Source organism: Mycteria americana, chromosome 23, assembly GCF_035582795.1.
Source record: "Mycteria americana isolate JAX WOST 10 ecotype Jacksonville Zoo and Gardens chromosome 23, USCA_MyAme_1.0, whole genome shotgun sequence".
NCBI classification, from domain to species: domain Eukaryota; kingdom Metazoa; phylum Chordata; class Aves; order Ciconiiformes; family Ciconiidae; genus Mycteria; species Mycteria americana.
The window spans coordinates 1-24,451 of NC_134387.1; the positions used below are offsets into that span (position 1 = coordinate 1).

Sequence of the window (24,451 nt, forward strand, 5' to 3'; positions counted from 1 at the left end):
ATATCCACATATTGTATTTCATCCCGTTTTTCAGTTCCCTGACAAAACAACATTAATTGCAATCTAGTCTTGTATTTCAAGGATCCATTCTCAGGCCATTTTTCACCATCTTCCAATTGATATTGTGGCCATCATTGATTAAAATATCATTTTAGCTTACCCTCCAAATTTATTCCAATTCTTCAGGATGCATCCTAGAGCAGAGGAAAGGGGTGCCTCCTGGGAAGCAGCAGCACCCATATCGGTACCGAAAAACCCAGCGTTTCTACACAAACCAGAACGAGGCACGTCTCCCTTCGTTACTCAGAACAGAACAGAACAGAAGAGCGTGTAGAAATAAACAGAACTATGCTGCTACCGCCTATCTTCCCTGATGCGTCTTATGCCGAGCTTTAATATTCTGCACACGCTCAAAGGTGAGGGGTCTCTGCTTGGGCCAGGGTCTCCAGCTCGAGGGGTGTGACTTTTAGTATTATAATGAGGATAGTTTGCGTGAGGGTGCCTCTTATCACACTTCTACTAGTTGTTTCAGATGGTTCCCAAAACATCTTAATTAGCTTACATATTTCTCCAGGATGTGTTTTTCTCCCAAGGACAGTAATTCTTGTTTAGACGTGCCACTTTCCAGCCTGAATCTCCCTTATCAGCTTTACGTAAGCCTTGGCCTTCCAACAGCTCCTGTTAGACTACACTGTTAGACTACACTACCACACTCCTTTCCTTGCTAGCAGTCAAGAAACACAATCTGCGTAACACGTACAAGATGCTGACTTGGCCAGTGTCCTGGTTTCAGCTGGGATAGAGTTAATTTTCTTCCTAGTAGCTGGTACAGTGCTGTGTTTTGGATTTAGGATGAGAAGAAAGTTGATAACACACTGACGTTGGAGTTGTTGCCAAGTAGTGTATACACTAGTCAAGGACTTTTCAGCTTCCCATGCTCTGCCAGGTGCACAAGCAGCTGGGAGAGGGCACAGCTAAGATAGTTGATCCAAACTGGCCAAAGGTATATTCCATACCGTATGACGTCACGCTCAGTATACAAACTGCGGGGAGTTGCCTGGGGGGCAGCAGTCACTGCTCGGGGACTGGCTGGGTATCAGTCAGCAGGTGGTGAGCAGTTGCATTACATGTTTTTTTCCCTGGGTTTTGTTCCTCTCTCTGTCTCTTATTGTTTTCCTTTTCATTACAATTTTTTTGTTCAATTATTAAACTGTTCTTATCTCAACCCACAAGTTTTCTTACTTTTGCCCTTCCGATTCTCTCCCCCATCCCACCGGGGTGGGGAGGGTGAGCGAGCAGCTGTGTGGTGCTTAGTTGCCGTCTGAAGCTAAACCACGACACCACTGTTCACATTGCTGCCCCTGTGCACTCGTACCTCTAACACATATTCTTAAGAGAAAGGCTGTATCCCTGGCTTTCAAGGGAATTATAAAGTCAGGGACAAGGAGTGACAGCTGTGTCACTGGCAAGTCACCCCTTCTGACACTAGAGGATTGACACATTAATGCTCTGGGAGCTCTGGGAGCAAATCCTCAGAGCTCTTCCTCGCTCCCTCCACTTCTTTGTCTCCCCCCCCCCCCCCCCCCCCCTTCATTATCATCCCCACATTAATAAACGAGTTTCAAGGCTGGTATGAAACTTTCTGAGCAGATCAAAATCCAAACCCACTTTTGCCCATAATATTCTACCACTCCTCCCACTTACCTAGTCCTGTCCCAGCTTCTGCTCTTTCACTTGCTTTTCTCCAAAACAGAGGCATGTCACATCCTAGAGAGGGGGAAAAAACACACCAAACAGACCTTTTCCCCCTCCTCTGTTCTTACTCAGGGTTTACACCTCAGGCTTGAATGCCCAGGTTCTGCAGCTGCTCTAAACCCTTGCACAGATCCAACAGAGCCTGAACTGCATTACTCCCCCCCAGGTCACTAATTGCCTGCAGGCAATTTAGTGAGCATGGACTGAAACTCCCAGCCTCCAGCAGCCACTTTCAGATGGACCATCATTTTACCAGACCTCAAACACTGGAGGATCCCTGTGCTTTCACACTAGATACCAAACCTGGGAAATTCCTCTAACATGACAATAACAAACACAAATCTCCTGGGCTGTGAGAGCTACAGCATGATCCCAGCATCAAGCTGCCCTTCCATATTGGCATTACAGCTTTAGCCTGTCCAGCATCTGTACAAATGTGTGTAGCATTACCTACAGAGATGACCATTTCAATGTAAGAGACAACTCCTGTGCACAAAGATCATGCAGGAAAAAAAAGGTTACTAGGCACCGTACAGAGGCCAAGGCAAAATCTGACTGCAAAGATTCAACCTCTGCCTAGAAGCTACGTAAGAACAAACTGGTTTGGTGAACATTAGTTCAAGTGAAAATGCTACGAAAAAAGTTGTGAAAGAGTAACATGTTCAGTTCAAAAACAGGACTGGACAATGCCATGTACAAAACACCACCCTATGCCCAGGGAAGCTCTACAAGTCAGACGTGGTACCCAATAATGACAAACAATGGCTCTTCACATCAGTTTTCTGTATGTTCAGGTTAGTTCTTTTAGTCAGACACAGAAAGCAAAGTGATCTCTTCTTCTGTTGAAGTAATCAATCATTTAAGTAGCTATTGCTAAACATTTCTGAAGAAACCCCAAAAAGTTAAAGCAGGTACTTTTATCCTTACAAGATGCTTATCATGGAAGCATTGAGCTTATCATATCATATGAAATTCTCTTCTCTACTCTCAAGGGACCCATTTTCTCTGCTCCCAAGGAAACCTCTAAAGCTCTTCATGAGTTTTCAGAGCAAGGAACACATAGTTCAGTGCTCACGGCTATGAATGGAGAACATTTACAAAACACTGTAAAGGCAAATAAAGCAAAGAGCAAGCATTAATGGGAAAACCTGGGAGCAGAATGAGAAGCACCACACAAGTAAAACTGTCCCAAGCACTTAGGCCTCCATCAAGCCCTGAGGTTGACGATGGCTGTTGGATGGCTTTCCTCCCCCAGATGGAAACACCTCTCACTACACTGTGCGCAGAGCAAGGAAGGAAAAGGCAATACACCCCGACATCTAAAGGCACAAAACTCCAAGCAAAGGTCACTTTTTTTTTTGTTTCTTTAGATAAACGGCCTGGCCAGTTACAACACCTGCTTATACTGACTTCACCCATCCTTACCCACATAAATTTGTGACATGCTGAGTCAGTGTGGAGAGTCAGGTGGACTTTGATGTCCACACTGCTACCACGGGACTGTTTTTTTAACTTATTGACATTTATCTGTCACTTTGAAGCTGCCCAAGGGTCAGCATGCCCTTGCTACTGGAGGTTCTTGCTCTGTGTAGGTACCAAGGAAGACATTTCTGGTGATGCATTACTTCAAATGGGTAAAGCACAGCAGAACATAATGTTGATGAGCTGCTGAGCATCATCCCCCAGGCATATCAGGCACAAGGGCAAAGCTTGTATATTTAAAATGCATTTGAGTACATCACCATTAAAATACACCACTACCAGATATTTCTCTAGACTGAAGGCTGACGGCAGCGTACAAGGAGAGTCCTTTCTGGACAGCTCACTCCTGGGTAGTAATCCTAGAGACTTCCTTTAATGACGGAAATCGAAAGAGCTTCAATAAGCTTTTAAATTAAGCACGGCAAATAAAAAGCAAACACAACAAACAAAAAATGACAGGTAAATCCCTGAGGCACTAATGAGGAACAAAAGGTCTCCCCTTGAGTCCACTACCCCTCACTAAACAGACAAATGGCTTCAAAAGAGATTCCTGCAAAGAAACCACAGATGGAAGATAGCCCTGTAAGTCCAGCACAACTGACCAACATGGAAACGGTAGTGTTGACCCTTCTCCTGCTCCTCCTATGAGCTCTTCGCCAGCCATGTGAAGAGGCAAAATCAAGGATGAACGAATCCAATCTGAGAAGAAGTTGGCCCCAAAAAATTCAAAACGATCAAGAAGTCTATTTGAAATACGGATTCTCATCCACTGTTGTGGATCATGAACCTCGCCCTAAGCACATGTCGTGCCTCAGGATAGGAGGTAAGGACTGTATGAAGTCACCACCGCAAGCAGACATTTGAAACTCAAGCATTCACAACAGGCAGGCAAACCTCTACCCTTTTTTCAGCCATGTTTCAAGTCACACGATACTCAGTCCAGGACTGTACAAAACGTCACTAAACAACAATAGCAGCCTCTTTGCGGGTTTCTTACTCAAAAGCAAAACCCAAAAAGCCATGTACCCTTGGGGAAACCCTGGTCCTTCTGTGTGGCTGGGGTCTTCCTATGGCTCTTCCTCAAGGCAGCAGAAATGACCATGAATGTGGGGAGTCCACACAAATTCAGAAGTACACTTAGTCCTCCGGCAGTCATTACACACACCCCAGAAGTGCCCGTTAGTTGTCTGGCAGTCATTCTCCACAAACTCCAAGTCCTCCACACCTAACCACCTACCTACTGACTCAGTGGAAGTGAGTTGGACCGCAACAGAATTGACACTGCCTGGCCCGGTCACACATATTAGACCACAAATGCTGGTTACAAGACAGAAAATGCAACACTACCAGAACAACAAAAAAATAACCAGAAGACACATCATACAAAAACCAAAGGCCACTACCCTAACCCTAAGAAAGCAAACAAACTAAAAAAGGACTCTCCAAAAAAACCCCACCCAGAACACAAGATAAGGCAAAAATAACCTAATCCCAGGAACCCAGGGCCAACAAACCCAGATCCTGTCCATAACAACCACATGCTTTAATCCAAACTCATGTAAACTCTGGCATCCAATAACCCTAGCATCCCATAACCCTAGCACATGCTAGCCCTAAGATATCAAAACACTGAACATAAACTCCTTGGAGATGTCTGCCAGGGCCTTCAGGTGGCCTCTCATCTCAGACATCACAACTTTGAAGTGGGGAGTGGGACAGAGCCACCAGGACATCACCAGCAGCTATCCTCACATCATCCATCACACCCTGAAAAAGTGCCTGCGTTAAACACTCCCAGGGAGAAGCCTGAGGCACTCAGAGCCTTGTAACTGGCCAGCCATGACCACGGGGCTTCAGCTCATCATTTCTGTGTCAGAGCCACCAGGCAGATGACCCCATCCTCCTTGGGAGACCCCTCGGGGCAGCCGAGCCCAGTGCCGGGTGGCTGGATATGGCCTTTGCTCTATGGGGAGCTGCTTCCTGGGAGCAGGATGTCTCACGGGGGCACTGGGAAACCCTCCTCAGGCCTGGATGCCTGAGAAACACCTCTGCGCTGCTCTGTATCTCACCAAAAAATCAGGGGCAGAGGAAGGCTGCTTTGGTGGCCTCCAAGAGAACCACTTCACCTGGGCTCCTCTGCGGCTACTGGGCACCTTTGCTGTCAGGTGGGTCTCAGCACCGCTCTGCCAACAGCTGTCACCTCCCTGCAGGATGCTCTCCAGCACATGGTACGTCTCCACTGGGTCTCCCTGGGGACAAAGATTGGAAGGGAGGGATTTGGTTTGCTTTGCCCCCATTCCCAGGGTGCCACAAGAGAGACCTGCCGCCCCCAAATCAGCTGTGTGAACTGGACACCACGTAGGAGCTGCCGACGTGGGTCAGGAGGAACAGGCCAGACGTTCTCCTGTGCCCCCGGCGCTGGCAGAAAGCAGAGCTGGGGGCACAACGGGGAGAAGCTCAGGGCAGCCAACAGCCAGTGGTGGGGCCTGGCAGGGTGCAGTGCCCACAGAAATGCCTGGCTCCTTGAGCCTCTGCCCTGAGGCTGCAGCGTGGGGCCAGCACTGGCTGGGGCTCCGCTGGGAAAAACCATGTAGGGGTGACCCTGACACCCTGCACACGTACCTGGCACGGGGATTCCATAGCCTGTCCCTTTGCCCATTGCTGCCACAGGATCCAAAAAACAGCGCCACCAGCGCCGACATGGTCCTGAGGCATCTCTTGACAGATGACTCTTCAACCGGCAGGCCTAAAAAGAGGAAAAATTGCCCACAATTAAGCTGTGCTCAAGTTTTTGCAGGCAGCATGTTTTTTGAGCTGCCTGGTGGTGCCATTCCTGGGGAGCGCTCAAGAAACAGTGTGGCTGCCTGTACTTGCAGGCAGGCAGTGGAGTGTGTGCTGTGGGAGTGAGCGATGGTTTGTTTGTGAGGCTGTTGAACGGGTTCAGGCTTTAATTGCACCCAAGCTGGTATGCCTGGTTCCTTCTTCTTTGCAAGTGGTATTTAGAGATTAAATGGTATTTTTTTTTAAAGCAAAACCAACAGGCAAACAAACAAAAAAACAGTTGGGCAATTCCTCCCCCACCCCTCAGCTGGGCTTTTTTTCCTCAGTCCCAGCCAGTCTGCAAGGTAATGCTTGTCACCAGTATTAGGCTGCAGGATTGGGCCCAGGGCAGAGGGTTTTTAGGCAGCACATTCCTCGAGGCTCCTGGTACTGCAGTTCCTGGGGAGTGCTCAAGAAATGTGGGCAGTTGCCCATAATTGCAATGTTTGGTCTCTTCCCATCACTCTCTCTCTGGCTTCCCGTTTTTTAATTACTCCCTCTCTGTTTTTAGCCCATCACTATTTTTTATTTTCTCTTTCTCTGTCCAGCTCCCGGTCTGTATTTTCTAATTCTTCTCTGTCTCTCCTATATCCCCTTGCTGGTTTTTTCTTTCTCCACAGTGCTCTCTCCTGCCCCTTTTCCTTCTATTTTTCCTGTCACTGTGTCCTGCTTCCTGGCTTTATTTTTTCTCTCTGTCCTGCAGCCTGTCCCCTCTTTCCTGTTCCCCTCATCCCCTGCTCAGCTGGCTGTGCCTTCTCTCTTCTCTCTAGGCCTCTGTCCTGCTCCCCATCCCCTTTTGCTCTTCCTCCATCTCCATCCTGGAGGCCATTGCTGTTCTGTCCTTCTCCGCCTTCTTGTCCCGATCCACATCCCTCTGTTTCTCAGTCTCTCCGCATTGCTTCCTGTCCTTCTCTTGCTCTCCCACTCTCTGTCCCTGCCTCTCCCTGTCTCTCTCCCCTCCCTTTTCCCTCTCACCCTTTCCCCTCTGTCCCTCTGTCCTGCTCCCTGTCCCATTGCTCTGTCACTCCGCTCCCCTGGTGCTTTTTCTGTCTCTCTGCCCCCCTGCCCCGCTCCCTCACCCCGCCTGGATTGGTCCGTCCCTCTGGCCTCCTTCCTGCCCTTCTTCTTCTCTCTCTGTCCCTCTGTCCTGCTGCTTAGCATGAGTTTTCTTCCTGACCCCCCCGACCTCCTTCCCCTCCATCTGTTTCCCGCACCATCCCTCTGCCCGCTCCTCACCAGTACTTTTCCTTTCTCCACTCCCTGCCCAGCTCCCCCCTGCTCTCCCTGCCCCTCTGTCCTGCTCCCATCCCTCTGTCCATCTCCTGTCCCTCTCCGGCCACCCTACCGCCCTGCCCTACCTCCCTCTGCTGCCCTGTCCCTTGCTCCCCCTCCTCCCTGCTCCACCAGAGCTCAGGGGCCTGGGCCGGGCACGGGCCAGGGCAGCCCCGGGCAGGCGGCCCCGGGGCCTGCGGGGGCGGGACCGGCCGGGGGACAGTGTCCCCGCAGGGGCAGACAGCAGGAAGGAGCGCCCCGTGGCATGCCGGGAGCTGTAGTCCTGCGGCGGGGGGCCTCTGGGTGGCCATGTTGGTGCTGGGAGGTGCAGCCTCTGCTCCAGCCGTGGCCCAGCTGAGGCAGGGCTGAGGCCAGCCGTGAGGCGAGGACAGGCAAGCGAGTAGAGGTACAGAAGGGGAAGGGAGGGAAGGACAGACAGACAAAGAAGTGCCTGAGCTGAAGAATTTGCCTGGCAGTGCAGAGAGCAGGAGCTGCGGTGAGTCCCAGGCCCTTGGGGCCATGTCACCCCTCTTCTGCATCTCAGTCCCTCCCTGCCCCCCTTCCCTCTGTGTCATATTTTTTGCTTCCCTGTACCTCTCATCTTCTAGTATTGTGTTCTGCTCCCCGTCCGTCTCTTTTCTCCAAGTCCCTCTTTCTCTGTCGCTCTACCTGTCCCTGTGTTTTGCTTGCTGTCCCTCTCCCCTGCTCTCTGTCCCTCTTTTTTTCTTCTTCTGTTTCTATCCTGCAGCACATTGCTGTTTTTTTCTTCTCTGTCTCTTTGTCCTGATCTGCATCCCTCTCTGTTTTTCACAGTCTCTCTGGCCTGTTCCCTGTCCTTCTTTGTCTCTCTCTGCCTGTATGTCCTGCTCCCTGTCCTTGTCTTCCCCTCTCCCTCTTTCCTTCTGGTTCTCTTTGTTTCTCTCTCTGTTGCTCTGTCCTGCTCACTGCCACTGTGTTTTTTCATTCGGTAATTCTCATCCCACTGTCCCTGTCCTTCTTCCTGTCCATCTCTCCTCTCTCTCTCTGCTGCTCCCTGACCCTTCCCCTCCCTCCTCCCTCCATCTCTCTGCAGGGCTTCTGATACCTCTCTTTCTCCATCCCTCTGTGCTGCTCACCATCCCTGTTCTTCTCTTTATCGTTATTCTTGTCTGTCTCTTTGTCCTGCTCCCTGCCCCTACTCTTTTTTACTCCCTCTCCATCCTGCTGCCCACCCCAGAATTTTTTGCAATGTGTATCCTGCCCCCAGTCCTTATTTGTCTCTCTCCCCCCTCATCCCTCTCCCTCTTTGTGCCTCTCTTCCTCTTTCCCGGCTGCATCTCTCTTCACCTCTGTCCTGCTCCATGCCCCTTTTTTCCTCTCACTGTCCCTCTGTCCTGGTTCCTGTCCCCATCTTCTCTGTCTTTATTTCTCTGTCCCGCTGCCTGTCCCATTGTTTCCTGCTATACTCCTGTGTCCAGCTGGCTCTCCCTTGTATTTGTCCTCTCTTCCTCCTTCCTGCTTCTCAGCCCTCTTTTCCTCTTCCTCAGTCTCTGTCCTCCAGCCCGTTGCTGGGGTTTTTTTCCCCCTCTTCTTGGTCTCTTTGTCAGGATCTGACCCTCTCTTTATTTCTCAGTCCCTTTGTTCTGCTCCCTGTCCTTCTTTCTCTCTCCATCTGTATGCCCCGCGCCCTGTCCCTGTGCTCCTCTATCCCCCCTTCCTTCTTCCTCTGCTTCCCTCCCCATCTCTCTGTCCTGCTCTTGTCCCCGCTTCTTCTTCCTTCATCTCTCTGCAGGTCTCCTTGTGCCTGTTTCTCTTGATTTGTCCCTCTCTCTAGCCTTTTCCCTGCACCTTTCTTTCTTGGCTCCTCAGTCTTCTTCCTTGTCATATTTTTCTCCTTCTAGTCCTCTGTCCTTCTCGCCATCAGCTTAAACTGAATGAGCAGTTGTCCCTGTGCTCTGGTATTTCCTTAGCATTGCCCTAGGGAAGATCTGTGTTTTGAGGGCTAGGGATCATTTAGGAGCTGGTGTCCTTATGTAGGCAGCGGAGCTAGGTGGAGTTAAAGCAGAGGTTGTTCTCAGCTGGTGCTCTGTGCATCTTGTTGAAAGAGCAGGCTGTGGGCCTTATTTTGAAGGAAGGTTTCTTGTTCTGCGCTTATTGCTCCTCAGGACACTGCACAGGAGTTGTGCGGGGGTCTGGAGGGATGGATGGGACCTGCTGTGATTCCTAGTAAATGTGAACTTGAACTTACCTGGACTTGAATGAAACCAGACTGACTGCATATGGTTTTCTTCCCAGCTCCAGTTCCAACCTACATGCTCGGCGCTAATGACCAAGAGAGCCCGAGCTGCAAATTAGCTGAGAACATCACTCACTCAGGTAATGGGGCAGGTGGTCTGTGATAAGGGATGTGTACTTGCCTGATGGTGCTTTCATGAACGTTCTCTGGTCTTGCCACTTCAAAGCGCTTCTTTTTCCCGTAAATTTTAAGATGGCATTTCTTATTCTGGAGCTCTGACTGGAGTTGGACTTAATGTTGAATGGCTGATATAATGGGCTCTGTCAAATGTGAGAGAGAACCCTGCTTTTTTGTTGCTGTTTTCTGACACTGTCTGAACTTTGGTAGGCAAAAGGAAGAGTGGTTGAAAGAGCCTGTTTTTTGAGAGTAATGTATACCTGTAGCGTGCCTGTCTTTGTATGGTGAAGGTTTCCTCCCTGCAGTGTGATTTTGCTGGGCTGTGAGGGTGTGTTGGAGTAGCAAAGGTAAGAAGTGTTGTCTTTAAAGGTAATGAAGCTGTTGCAAAACTAGCGGGAAAAGAGCTTTTGGTATTGATTGATTTCTGGGAAGCAAGGCAGCAATGAAGAAAGAAAACTGGGGCTTGTCTAAATGGCTCCTTGACCGTAGGCCGGGTTTGAGCCTTTGCGCTAGAGCAGGTCTTTACTCCAGTGTACAAACACAGAGGATGAGCTCTCTGTAAGGAAAGTTTTGGTAGAAGTAAGGCCAAATTTGCTAAATTTGGTCCTCTCTATCTGTTGCAAACAAGAGATGACTTGGCAGCATTTACATCTCGGGTGCATGCTGGTGTGTTAATGCAGGCTGTCGAGGTCTTTTCAGGAGTACTTCTGGACTGCAGGTTGCGTGCCTGGGTGGTACCGAGTCCCAGGATGAGCCAGCTCCTGCTGGCAGTTTTAGCTCAGGTGATGTGACAGAATGGAAACTGTGTTTGTGGTGGATCCCAAACGTGAAAGGTGTGGATACGTTGCTGACGTGCCCCCAGCCCGGAGATGTGGGGAGTTTTGCCAACAGTCTTTGTAGGGATTCTGTTTTCTGCTGGGATGGGTTTCTAGATGGATTTAAGAAATGCTTGCCTTTCTGCTTGCTGTGGCTACCTGCAGAAGGGCCCTGTTGTTCGTGTGGATTTACCAGTGTAAGGGCCTTGGAGGAGAACTGGCTAAACCAGCTTTCTTTGGAGATCACTAGCATTTGTGTAGAAAAGTAGAGGTTCAGTCGGTAAAGCTTATAGCATTGTGCTGTGCTCAGAGCATGGAGCTCTGTCTCCTGGAGATACTGTTCATTTGGACTCATTATTTTCTCAGCTAAGTCTTTCCAAGTCTTACAGACTTGAGCCCCTTGGGATGGTGACGTTGTAGTTCAAGTGCTCAAGTGGAAATGTTTGGTTTGCCGTTGCAAATCATCCAAGTCCAGGCTCCCCTCAGGCCTTTTCCTCTGCAGCCCAGGTGAGACCAGAGTTGGGAACTGCCCCATCTTACCAGAGGAGCAGAAACAAGAACCAGAGAAAGTCATTGCTGCCTCCTTTCCTGCTCACCTGCACTGCACAGTCTTCCCCAACCTTGAAAAAAAAGCTCCTCCTGTTACGGTAGGACTTTGTTAGCAGTTTGGTACAGCTGGAGCAAAGGACAGCACAGGCCATTTGCAGATCCAGAGCCGGGTCAGTCCAGGACAGAGGAGTTCCTAACAGATACACAGGCAAGGCCAAAGGAAACATTCCACCTGTGATGAACCAAGGCTTGGTGGAGAGGAGGGAGACTGTAAAATGAGAGGAGGAATGCTTTAGTCCTGGAGAGGTGGTTGTTACAGGCGGGTAAGAGAACCAAATAAGCAAAGCCTCTCAACAGGGAAAACCAGAGCACAAGTGAAAAGGTTTGTGCGGCAGGCAGCAGAGGTTTGGTCTGAAAAGAAAAAACACTTCTTGGTTTAGGTTTGGTGGGTTTTCTTTCCTCCTTTTCCCCAAAAGACGCATTAGTTTTACAGCATGGGATGGCATCCATGTGAAACTCTGCTGGAGTGGCAACCAATTTTCAGATGAATGCTGTTCAGGCATTTTCATTTTGACTCCTGGCCTGTTCTCCTTATGCACAAACTACTTGTAGCTGCTGCTCGTTTCTCCTGAAAGATTTCACAGCCTTCTGTACAAGAGAAGCACCACTTCCTGCTGATTCAGGACTTCTCCTTTAAGCTCTCTTGCCACTACCTCTTCTCTGCTAATTCTCCCTTCTCCTGAGTATTTCACCCAAGTACTCAGTCCCAGGGACAACAGGTAAAACGAGGATCAGAGTGGTGTGTGGCACGCTGAGGACACCTGTGGTAACACCAGCTACAAAGCTGTTTCCCTTTACACTACCCCTCCCTGCCCCCTTTTTCCTTATAAAGCTCTGCTTTGCCATGGCTGGGAGAGGGCTGCTTTTCTTACCAGTAAAAGCACCTGACTGTGCAGCATTTGCTGGTGATCTTCCCATCGGGGCTCCTGGGAAAGCAAAAAATCACACAAGAGTTCTTTACGTATGCTTCAAGTTAGCTTACCAAGTGCTTATAGGGCTAAAATACTCCATAATGACAGAATAATACAAGCACCTACATTGTTGTTTCAAGAAGTGTGCTGTTTCTTCTTTGTTGTGGGGTTTTTTTTTTCCCTTTCTCCATGGTTATGACTGGAACCAGGCTGGCAGGAGGTCCAGTTTCTTTTGAACTGCAATGGAGTTGCACAACCGTTTGAGCTTAGAGATTTACTCTTTGGCACTACAAGGCACTGTATAGCTTGCCTTTATTACTCTGGGAGGAAAAAGTCCCCCGAATTTCATGCACTGGGCAGCTCAATCTCCCCCAGTTACAAAGGAGCTTTGAAATGCAGTTGCCTGCAGTGGCCTTTCATATGCTGTTCTTCCTAGGTTACCTGAACCACAATCCCACCAAAGCCAAAGCCCCCGCTTACACATGTAAAGGAGCAAACCCTCCCGCAGAAGACAGATGCTCTCTAGGTCCTTGTTAATATGTGGAGCCCTCCATATCAGGAATGGAAGGCTGTTATATGGCTCCAGCCTATGGCATTCTGTGGACTTCCCAAGATGTTTATCTAAGATCACTTGTGGACTGAGTGAGTAACATTTGACCAAGTGTTTGTTCAGACAAGACAAGCATGCTTCCATATTTCCTTGTGAGAGTGGGGTACAAAAGACTCTGAAACAAAATTCGTGGAGACTACCCTTTAAAATCCAAATCTCCCAACAGGTGAATTGGAGTTTCAGAGTGTTCCTGAAATAAAACTCAATAGCAACGGAGTTACTATTAAGCAGGCATCCTTTATTACAGCGCTGGGCAGCACTGGGGATCGCTCCACCATAAGTGCTCCGACAAACAAGCAAGATCGCAGAGGTTATATGTTGCAAAATATACATATTCATAAGATTAATTCATATAAACATGAGATTTCTTGGAACTCATTAATATATGTAAATGTCCCTGACGCATGCGTACTTAAGTCCTTAGGTGGTCATTAGGGATCCTCTGGTGGTCGTTGGAGGAAGTCAGTAGTCTTCATCACTCTGACCGCTGACTGAACTTTGTCTTTACGCATGCTCAGTCCATCTTTGTCTTACTCATACCTTCCTTGCATATCCAAAATCAGGTGGTTCTTGTGTAGTTTCTCCTTATCAGCCCTTTCCAGGGACACAGGGCCTGAAGAATTCCTTTTTATCTATCTACATTGCAACTATCTCAGCTAACCAAGGATTTAACACAGGCAAAGCATTCTTACTCTAATGATTAGGTCAAATAAAGAATGCTCGTTAGCAATTCTGCTATCTAAGCTTCCTTACTTAAGGCCAACAATACTGGCAAGCTAGGCCAAATTATCTGCGAAAGGGAAACTAAAAGGAAACATTGAGCAACCAAGATATTTACAACATTTCTTTTTGTCTTTGGGGATTTTAGCTCTTTTCATTCGGCTCACCTCTTGAATGAGCTGTAGATGTTTTCAGAGAGCTGGCTCTTCTGGAACTTTTAAGGAGAACCCATCCTGGTGAAATTGCCTCCTTGGCTTGAGTAAAAGGCCAGAACTTCACTGCTTTTGTGCTGTTGTCCTCTGCCCTAGGTGGTTATTTCCCTGAGAAGTCCAACAAACACATCTGTAAGTGCCCGCCTGTGCAGTCCATGTGCTTCTGGCACAGGGCCATTGAAACCGGTCCTGTTTCAACTGTTGAAACCGTTGAAATCGGTTTAGCTCCGATTGCTCTCTGTGTGGCTTGTATCTGTCCTCAGCCAGAGGCACAGTAGCTTTCAGATAAGGAATGGCACTATTCAAGGGCAAAGTGAGCAATTGGGATCCAAAGCCTGTTTTGGTTAAGGCCATCAGGTGAAAATGTGCGGTTAGAGTTTTCTGTGTCACTTAACCTTTTGATTTCAGTGCTCTCCTCTAGTCCGATCTTGCAGAGTTGTTGCAGAGGCATGGAAATTAAAGAGAGAAAGCACACGCACACCTCACACACACGCACCCCGTCCTCATGGCTCGAGGTGAACAAACAAAATCTCTGGGGCTACGTTGTTTTATGGAATGTGTATCAGACATGCAGTATCAGGGGAGTTGTGCCCAGCAAAGGGCAGACTCCAAGCATGGCTGCAGGTGCCGGGGGCTTGAACAGCGTCACCTGGAAGAGGACAAGGGAAAAAGAACCTCTTGTGCCACTGACAGTCATGCTGGCTGACCCTGGGTTGTCCTGTCCTCTTGCAGGATGGTATGTGTTTCTCCAGTGACAGGAGCCACAAGGGATTTCCATATTTTCAGAGTTACCTGATGTTCGTTCCCCTATAATTCACTGATTTCCTCCGTAGTACTCACTTCTCCTACTGGACTCCATTAGGTTTAAAGCTCTGTAAGGTGAGGCTGCTCTTTTCAGCTGTGCATTTCTACTTGACCTTCACAAATTTGACAATTCCGATTGTACAGAGCTCAGCCTGTAGCCTGATTCGCTCAGGTTTCCTCCTGCTTTATAGCCAGCACCACTGTTGATTTGATAACTGGGGGTGATCTGTTACTTGCAGGAGGTCTTGTACACACACTGGTGAGCCTCTCTTGTCATCCCCCAAAGGACAAACTCGGTCACTAGGCCTGCAGCCGAGCCATTTACGCCTTCTAATGTTCTGTAAACATCTTTTTTCCCCAGTCCAATCATTGCAGTTAATCCAGGATTTCCTAGCACAGCTCCTGTTTGGGTGCCCAAACTGCTGTGGAGCTGGGTTACAAATGTATCCCTGTGGGCACATTATCAAGGCATCAGTCCCCCATCGCGTAAGGATTATAGACATGTAATCTCAGGAGTGCTCAAAGCTCGACCAGATCCTGCCAACTGTGTGGCTGTTAAGGGATGTCAGGAGTGGCCACCTCCTCCAGCAGCCCCAGCCCAGGATTCCCCTGCCCAGGACCCCCCTGCCCACCTGCTGGAGCCCAGCTCAGCAGCTGGGGTCTCTGCCCCAGCTGAGGGACACAGCTGCCGCTTTCCCTATTGCAGGTTCAGCCAGCAGCAAAGCTGAGCTCGTATCCATGAGACACACACACGCACAGGACACAGACAGGACACTGACACGGGCGGTCACACAGCCTGCCATAGACAAGGTGCTGCCTTCAACAGCCCCCCACCCTGCCGCCCCAGGGACCCACATCACACATGCTGACTCCTGCGTGTGCTGCATCTGGCATGTTGGTGGCACATCAGAGTGTTAGAGCTCAGGGTTATCCCTGTCTCTGTGATGGGAAGAGCAGTAGGTGCAGAGACTTTGTTCTCCTGCAGAAGCAGCTTCTGCTTCAGGAGCAGGTGATTAGTGTGTGAGTACAGGATGGAGAAGAAACTCCTCCTGCACTCAGACTGACTCACCGTGGTGTGTGTTTTCAGACTGCTCACATGATGCCTGCTTTCATTTCTTAGTTCAGACCCAGCCTGGGGCTCCCAACTGCCCCCCTTGGTGACAAGGACTCCCCGTAGGAGAGCAAGAGGCCATCTGGAGTCACTGGAGGGATCCAGGGAGAGGATCCCTGACCTGAAGAAACCATGGTCAGGCAAGGCATCATAAAAAAACCCCCCATGGTCAAACGTGCCAAAGGCACGTCACTAGTAATGGAGACTGAGAGTTGGCTCATCATTTGGAGATCTGTTTAGGAGAATATTAACTGACGATCTTCATAAGAGCAGCTTTAATACAAGGCATGGGCAGTCTGGAGAGAGGAACTAGATGGCTTGGTTGACATGTTGTGGATCTCAGGGAGCTGGGCAGGAGAGACTTGTAGGAAGCAATTATAAATAGCACATTGAATGGGCAATAAGAGTACAGGGCAATTAATTCAGGAAGAAAGTGAAATCTCTGGAATTTTAAAGGAGCAAAAAGCTAAAATATACTTGTGTGATGAAAAATATTCCAGAAACAGGAGAGAAAAGTGTGTCAGTGTCAGTGTGAAGGAGATCGGTGGCACAAGTGGAAGGATGAGAAGAGCAGAAGAGGAGAGAAATGAATGTCTTTGGGATAGGAGTGTTGGAGTGGCACGGCACAGAGATGGTGGTGGTCACAGCCTCATTTGTCAGTTTTCTAGGTGCGGTCTGTATACCCCATGTAACTCATCCTGCATTCAGCAAGCAGTGCACCCTTTTGGGGGAAAAAAAAAAAAAGAAAGAAAAGAGAAAGGTAGTTCTTTCCAAGGAATAAAATGTAATCAGTTTCCGTGAGCAGGTAGGTGAACAGAGCATGTACATTCCTTGCCTGGTATCCAGTTAGTGACATGAGAGGGTAGTATTAAGAACCTGCTAGATAATGATACTCTGGTTTTTGCATTTTTAGCCCCTTTCATGAAGAAACTTCAGGTTACTTTACAGAAGCTAGTGGCATAAACTGTATGCATTTGACATAGTTTTCTCAGTGAGGAAGTTCAAACCTGTGGCTTGCCCATTGTGGCTCATGTAACCCGTGGCAGAGCTCAGACATGGAGAGAGATGACCATGCTTAGTCTTACCCCTCCAGAGTATTAAACACATTTCTTGAAACACTTTCCCAAAATAGCAAGCACTGACTTTCTGAAATAGCCGTTTTCCTAGCAGCTGCACCTGAGCTAAGCCAGATGAGTCATGCATGCTGTGAGTCACTGAGGCTGACGACGGGCTGGTGACAAGAGTCACCAGCAGTTTTGGCAAGGACAGAACAAGATCGATAGATGTGCTCCTCTGTGCTGATTATAATTTCTGGAATATGTCTTGCATAAATAGATCTTCAGGTTTTGCAGGTTGTAGGTCTGACAGGACCTACAGTGTTGTTAACGTGATGGTAATAGCAAAACCTGTAGGCATCCGTGTAGGGCATTTTGGATTTCATATAATTTACACGAGTACTTGAACAGTGTAATGTTCTGTTGAGATCCAGTAGTTCTAGTGTCACCAGAAGAAAGGGAAGACAAAGAAGATGAAGATGGCAAAGATACTCAAAAGCATTATAACCTTTGACAGTGGAAACGTGTCATTTACAGTTTATATGAACACCTTTCCTTCAATGTACTCTTTCAAAGATTGACAGAGGACGTTTTGCTATTCCCATATCAGCACTGAGTGATATGCTCTCCACTGAGATGTAAAAAAAAAAGACCAATGTATCCTGGAAAGAAGAGTAATTACGCAGACTCGATAGTCTTACTATTGGAGTTTTCATTTCTCCTTCAAAAACAGGTGTGTGTTTTTTTCACTTGTGCTGTGCAGTGATTAAAAAAAACAAACGAAAAAGAAAAACCCTTGCACCTTCCTCTGAAATTAGAGGTGGGTGAGACCCATCAATTTTTCTGCCTGTTCCGCTATCCTGCTTTCTCTTGAAACTTGCTTGTATCATTATTCTAAACTCTTTGCCTTCACTAGAGCCAAGACAACCTAAGGGTTTTTTCTGGGGCTGATCATCTCCTGTCAGGCAAAGATGTCCATGTAGAGGTGCTCGGTCCCAGAGGCCTTGCTGCAAAAGGTCTGATGGGTGCGTGCGTGGTTAGTGATGGTTCTCCCTTATGAAGGGTGCTGTCAGTCACGTCAGTGGATGATGCTTTGGAGGGGTTTCAGATGGGTGGCAATTACAGAAGAATAGTATGATTATTACTGTGGTAGCGTGAGGGTATGAGGGAAACAATGATTTGGGGAGGAGAGGATACTTCTTCTTAGCCGTTAGATTTTTTACATTGCAGTGTTTGTGGGTCACTGACGAGATGACCATGGAGGCGGTGGCTGAGGCTGTGTAATGGCAAGTCTTTTGTTCTGGAATTGAAGCCCAAATCGCCCCACAACAGTCTTAGGCTCCTGAATCTGGAAGCATACGGTTCTTTTGTCAAAACTGAAGATAATTCAGTTAGAGGGAGAGCCTGTTTGGAAGTTTTAGTAGTCTGGGGACAGAGGCCAGTTGGGGGCTGAGGCCCTCAGGGGTGGGGGCTGTTTCTACCTTATGTTTTTGGCCTGGAGTTCATAGTTGGGAATGAGCTTTCCAAAATCCTGCTGGAAGGAGCCAGATGTGGCCAGCCTTGGCACGGCCTCAGGGTCTGCTGCCAACCTGCCTTGAAATCAGCTCTTCCCAGCAGGACGTTGCCCAGGAGTAACTTTGAGTGTCGTTGTTCTCCTTCAGGAAGCATGGTATGCAGCCAGAGCTGCGCCTGTGGCAGGAGAAGACTTCACACATTGCTAGGGCTGCTGGTGACAGTTCCCACCAGCTGTCCAGCTCAGGAAGATGTAGGTAAGATGCCAGAGAGGGGGCACTGACTGGTTGTCACTTCTCTTGCAGGAGCAGGATTTAACAGCCGAAGGGAGGCAGGACGAGAGGGCCCATGAGGTCAAAAAGTGCATCAGACCGCTGGTGCAGTCACGATGAGAACAGAGGTAGAAGAGGAAGAGATGCATGTGACGTGGCTGGGACAACACTTCTGAGGTAACATCTGCCACACAAGCACAAAGACAGAGAGAGGCATTGGGAAGTCATGGAGTGGGTGAGAAAGGTGCCTAGAAGAGAGGAGAGCACAGGGAGATGGGAGACAGAGATGGAGATGGAGATGGAGGGGAAAAGCTGTGGTGTTGGAAGTGAGGCCGCTCCTGCTGTGCAGGTGCTTGTGATGTCCCTGGTGTCTGAGGAGCTGATAGGGCAGGAGCAGGCAGGTGTGAGCAGCCATAAAGGCAACTGGTCAGAAGGGGAAATGACTGAGCAGAAGAACATTCCTGCGAGCCCAGGAACTTGTGAGCTTGGGGACCAGAAGCATCCTTGAAATGTGCAGCTGGCCGCTTTGAAGCACAGCTCGGTACAAAGAATCCAGACACCTCCAGGTCATCTCTGAAGTGAGACTGTCTGTTATGGTATTGTTCCCCCTTTGGGCTCCCTTTTGGAGTCGGTTGGGTTTAACTGCCCACCTGTGGGATGGCTGGGTCCCCTTGGAGATTGGTTTGTCCTCCCCTCTGGGATGCTTTGGCCCTTTCTGAAGTCTGTCTAATTCACTTTATACCAGTATTATATGCCCATAGAAGTAGTCTGTCACAAGTATATCTGGTGCTATATCGAGGATAAGTTCCCTCCCTAATGATAAGTTTGTAGTAACCTGTGATAGTATACAGCTCCTTGGTTGTTGCTGTTCTATTGATTATTGCTAAAAGATTGGTTGTTGCTGTATGATTGGTAGCTGCTCTTCTTGACTGCTGCCATACTATTGGTTGATACTCTATCACTGATTGCTGCTAGAAATGGGAAGCAGGTCCATGGCCTGTAGCTCCCCAGGGCTCCTCACAGGCATCTGCCAAAGTGCTTTGTCCTGCTGTGGAGGGAGCTGAAGTCCTGGGTAGCAGCCGCAGACACCGCCAGGGTAAATACCCAAAGAGTTTGGTGTATGTTGGAGGCAGTTCCATGCCCAATAGGACTCTGGAACTCCTCCCAGGTATTTTGTGTATTCTTTTGGTTTCCTGTGTAGGCAAGTGAATTCCCAGGTAGCAGCCCCAGAATGTTCTAAGGTAGATACCCGAAGAGCATGGTGTATTTTGGCAGCAGGTCCATTCCTGTTTTCACTTCAGGGCTTTCCCTTTACAGGCAGCTAAAGTTCCAGGTAGCAGCACCCCAATTTTCCTAGTTAGTTAGATGGACAGTTTTCTTTGTCATGGAGGCAGATCCATACCTGGTAGCTCCTCAGAAATCCTCCGAGGACTCTGAAGAATGTTTTGGCCTCCCCTGGACACAGCAGAATTTCGCAGGTACCAACCCCAGACTCCTCCAGGGAATCCAGTGAAGCAATTTTGTCAATGCTGGGGGATGGTCCATGCCCTGTGTCTTTCTGGGACTCCTGCCAGGCAGCTTTGGAGTGTTTTGGCCTTCCCTGTGTTATCCCACAAGTGTGAGGTCATTTACCTGGTGTGTGAGACACCAAAATACACACAGGGCAGAAGTATTTCATTTCATGTCTGCACAGAGGTGGGTGCTAGGTGGTAGCTCCACAAAGCTAGCACAAAGTTCAGTCATACAGGTACAGTATTTATACAGTCTAGTTATGCATATGCATAAGTAATTACACCAAGCAGTTTTCTATTGATCTACATTTGTCTTATTTCAACTTAAAGCTACAGTGCTACTTTAATATTCTGCGCACGCTCAAAGGTGAGGGGTCTCTGCTTGGGCCGGGGTCTCCAGCTTGAGGGGTGTGACTTTTAGTATTATAATGAGGATAGTTTGTGTGAGGGTGCCTCTTATCACACTTCTACTAGTTGTTTCAGATGGTTCCCAAAACATCTTAATTAGCTTACATATTTCTCCAGGCTGTGTTTTTCTCCCAAGGACAGTAATTCTTGTTCAGACGTTCTGCTTTCCAGCCTGAATCCCCCTTATTGGGTTTACGTAAGCCTTGGCCTTCCACCAGCTCCTGTTAGACTACATTGTTAGACTACAATTCCCCCCTTTGAGACTAAGACTTTTCGTCATAGTCCTCATATGTCTCATTATTAGTTCTCATTAATAACTTGTACAATTAGTCATCTAACACGTTTTAAGGCACAACTAACAACAATACATATGATTATCATGATAAGTACAATTGTAATTATCGTTTGAAGTAAACTTGACAACCATCCAGTCAGGGAGAATCCAAAACTTTGTAATATTTTCTTTAGAGGCCTGAATATTTCTACTTGATTTTGCCACTTGTTTTATTTCGTCATGTAATAATATTAAATCTAAGGTTAGCCTGTTCTGCAACATCATCTTTGAAGTTTCCTGTAAGTGAGTGGTTTAAATCTTGTAATCCTGCTCTAGTTGCATTCGCTAATAGTTCTCCTTGTCCTGTTAGATTGTACAACGACATTCGACTCTGAAAGGAGGTAATTTGGAGACTGAGGAAAGTTTCAGTTTAAATCTAAAGTTAAAATTTCCCACTCGAGGGGATCGGCTGCAGATTTAGATAATGGTGAACAGGCCATTATACTGCTGACATTAGGGATTCTTCCAAAGGATTGGACAAGTTTTAGGACTAGATTTCTGTTACAAAAAGTAAATGCTAGGATAATTAATATCAGAGATACAATTTTCATTATAGCTATGCTAAATTAGTAACACTTTCTGAGAGTGTCCTAGGAGTCATTTCAATAATAGTTTTCTAAAAGAAAAACCTTGATACAATTCGTCGATATTCCCTGGTTAGTCAGAGTTTCAGTTCTCCAGTTGGCATAGAGATCCACTTGTCCTGGTCTGGCGCCTTCTTTAGTATGATGAATCCAGGAGTCAATCCCATTCACCTTTACCACTGTGTAAGTTTTTAACAGCACTGTATAAGGTCCTTTCCACTTTTCTTTCCAGGGCTCATCTTTCCAGGGTCGTACATAGACCGCGTCTCCTGGCTGGAGTGGGTGTATCAGGGTGTCCAAGGGAATGGGAGTCTTGTGGTTTAGGTAACTATGCAGGGAGGATAAATTCTGCGAGAGAGACATCAAATACTCTTGAATTACAGATGGTCCCTTGATATGCATTTGGTCTCCCTTAGTGGTTAAATGATTGGTTGGATATGGTTTCCCATACAGGATCTCAACTGGACTTACACCTTCTCTAACTCTGGGTGTAATTTGTACTCTCATTAAAGCCATGGGTAGAATATCTACCCATTTCGTTTGACTTTCCTGACATGCTTTGGAAATGTCTCTTCTTAGAATTTGATTAATTTTTTCTACTTTGCCACTGCACTGTGGCCTCCAATGGGTATGCAAATCCCATTTAATGTCTAGAAATCTAGAAAGTCCCTGCACTATTTCTGCAGTAAAGTGGGGTCCATTATCAGAGCATATACCTTCTGGAACATGGAATCTGGGGATAATTACTTTCAATAAAATTTTAATCACTTACCTAGCCTTGTTAGTGCGGCAAGGGAAAGCATTGGGCTGACCAGAAAAGGTGTCTACCACTGCCAGTAAATATATATACAGATTACACGTTGGCAATTCCATAAAGTCTATTTCCCAGTATTCCTCAGGAGTTATTTCTTGTTTTATGATTCCTCCCATGATTTTCTTTGCAATTGTGGGGTTATTGACGCAACAGATAGCACAGGGTGGCCCCTGAGGGTTGCTTCTTGTCCTCTGTAGCACTGAGCACAGCCCCTTGTCTTGCCTTCTGCCCGTCTCCTGTCCGTCACTTGCCTGCTGTCCGTCAGTGAGGCTGATGGCAGCTCAGCCAGCAGTTTTGGCGAGGACAGAACAAGATCGATACGTATGCGCCTGTGTGCTGGTCGTCTTCAGGTTTTGCAGGCTGTAGGTTGAGGTTCGTCTCTGGCCTCCAGTTCCCTTGCCAGGAATCTCTAGCCGGCTGAGCCACACCAGAGCCACGTTTGGGCACGTGCCCAACCTTGGGCACGTAACCTCTGCTCCGCCGTTTTTCAGAGCCTGTGTTCTTTCTGTGGTGGTCTCTTGGCACCGTCCATCCCAACCTCTGGCTCTGGTTGCACTTTGGCTTTCCCCCAGGCTGCGGCTGCTGAAGTCACCCCCGTTGCGCCCCCCGGAAAAGGGTTTGTGTTCAGCCAGGTCAAGTCCCTGGTCCTCCTCGCTGCGTGAGCTCGTGGCCGTTAGCTCTGGCGCAGAGAGGGGACGGCTAATGGGGGTGGTCTTCGGGCTGCAGGGTTGGTTTCTGCCGCAGCCTGAGAGAAGAGTAACAGCACTAGGTTTGTCCTTGGGAGCCGAGTGGCAGAGGACGCGTCAGGGACGCTCAGCAGCTGTGCCCAGTGCGTGGCCAGCACGGACAAGGGAGAGCCCCCCGGGCCCCCGGGGCACAGGGACTGCCTCGGGGCCAGCACCCCAAAGGCCTTCCTCCAAAGGATGCTGGGCAGAGGGGCGGCGGGCGGGGCTGCGCGGGGGGGGCGGGGGGGGGGAGTGTGTGCGGGGAGGGGGGGGGCGGTCACCCCCATGGCACAGTGCCACCGCCCGGCAACGCAGCAGTCACAATGCCCCGGGGCAGGATAAAAGGGGGCATCCTCCCGTCGCCACAGAGCTGGCCCGGGGGCAGCCCGCAGACATCCGAGAGGAAGTCCTTGAAGAGCCGGCAGAATGCCTTGGAGGGGGCTGAGGGAGGAAGACCGGAGGCTGGACGAGGCTGCTGGAGATGAGAAGAACCAGCAAGAGCTGGCGGTGCCCGAGGCTATCGGGCCTTTTCAGCTGGCAAGTGGTGGCAAGAGCAAGGGAGTGTCTTCTTGAGGAGCACTGCAGAGCTCGCCGTCCTCATGCCCTGCGGAGCCAGTAGCAGCAGCCGTAAGAAATGGGATGCAGAGATGTTGCCCAGGGGTCCCAGTGCTTTGGAGCACGCACTGGTCTCCTGCCAGGCGCGGGAGGGATTCTTGCCCCCAAGGTCGATGGGGCCGGGGGCATTTGGCCACTCTGGGAAGCCCCGGAGGTGGCTGCAGGTTGAGGGAGAATAGGGCTTGGGCATCTCCTGGGAGGCGTGACCAGCCTGTGGGACGAGGAGGCAGGTCTTGCTCACATGCTCAGGGAATAGCCGATCGCCAGCTCTGGGGTCAGGAAGGAATTTTCCCCCGGGGCAGATTGGCACTGGTCCCCGGGGGTTTTTTGCCTTCCTCTGCAGCATTGAGCATGACCACTAGTCAGCGCAGGGCTCCTCTGGTCCTTTTTTGCTAGGTTACTGCCTGCTGCTCATGCACCACGAAGATGGCCTCTCGTGCCCTGCAGCAGGGGGGAGGAAGGCTTTTTTTTTCCCCCCCAAGGTGGGCTAGCAAGTGTCCCCGGGGGTTTTTTGCCTTCCTCTGCAGCACCGAGCACACGGCCCCTGCCAGGGCTTCTTTGGGCCGTTTTGGCTAGGTGCCTGCTGCTCCTGCTCCACGAAGGTGGCCCTCGTGCCCCGCATCCGGGGGGAGGAAGCTTGCTAGACTCCTGGGTGGGCCGCCAGGGTGGCCCCCGGGGGTTGCTTCTTGTCCTCTGTAGCACTGAGCACAGCCCCTTGTCAGGGTCCTCGGGGCCCTTGCGGCGAGGTTCTTGCCTGCTGCTCTTGCGCCTCCAAGGTGCCACTTGCACCCTGGCTGCCTGGGGCTCTCTTGCCCATTGCAAGTGTGCAGTGGGAGCGAGCTCTGCTCTTCCCGTGGCTCCGTTTCCCCAGGGGTTCTTGCTTGTGCAAAACAGCCCGTGCTTGGCAGGGCTGCAGGCTTGCTGCACCATCAGGAGCTGCCACTTTGCAGCTCTCCCTGCACGCGATACAAGCGCCAGGGCAGGCACGAGAGTGCTTGTCATGCATCCCTGGCCAAGAAGCACAGCGCAGCAAGTTTGGGAAGGCAAAAAGGCTGCTTGTCATCGACATGTGTCCTGCTTTGGAAAATGCCCCACGCTACCACACACC

The 24,451-nt window shown here is 49.2% G+C and overlaps 1 long non-coding RNA gene across 1 annotated transcript; it reads right to left on the minus strand.

Moving 5' to 3' along the window:
* Positions 1–812: 812 nt before the first annotated feature.
* Positions 813–7,495, minus strand: LOC142420136 (uncharacterized). Its single transcript, XR_012778708.1, has 3 exons — positions 7,416–7,495; positions 1,705–1,767; positions 813–834 (listed from the first exon to the last, which is right to left on the minus strand). It is a non-coding gene; the product is annotated as an uncharacterized LOC142420136 (long non-coding RNA).
* Positions 7,496–24,451: the final 16,956 nt, after the last annotated feature.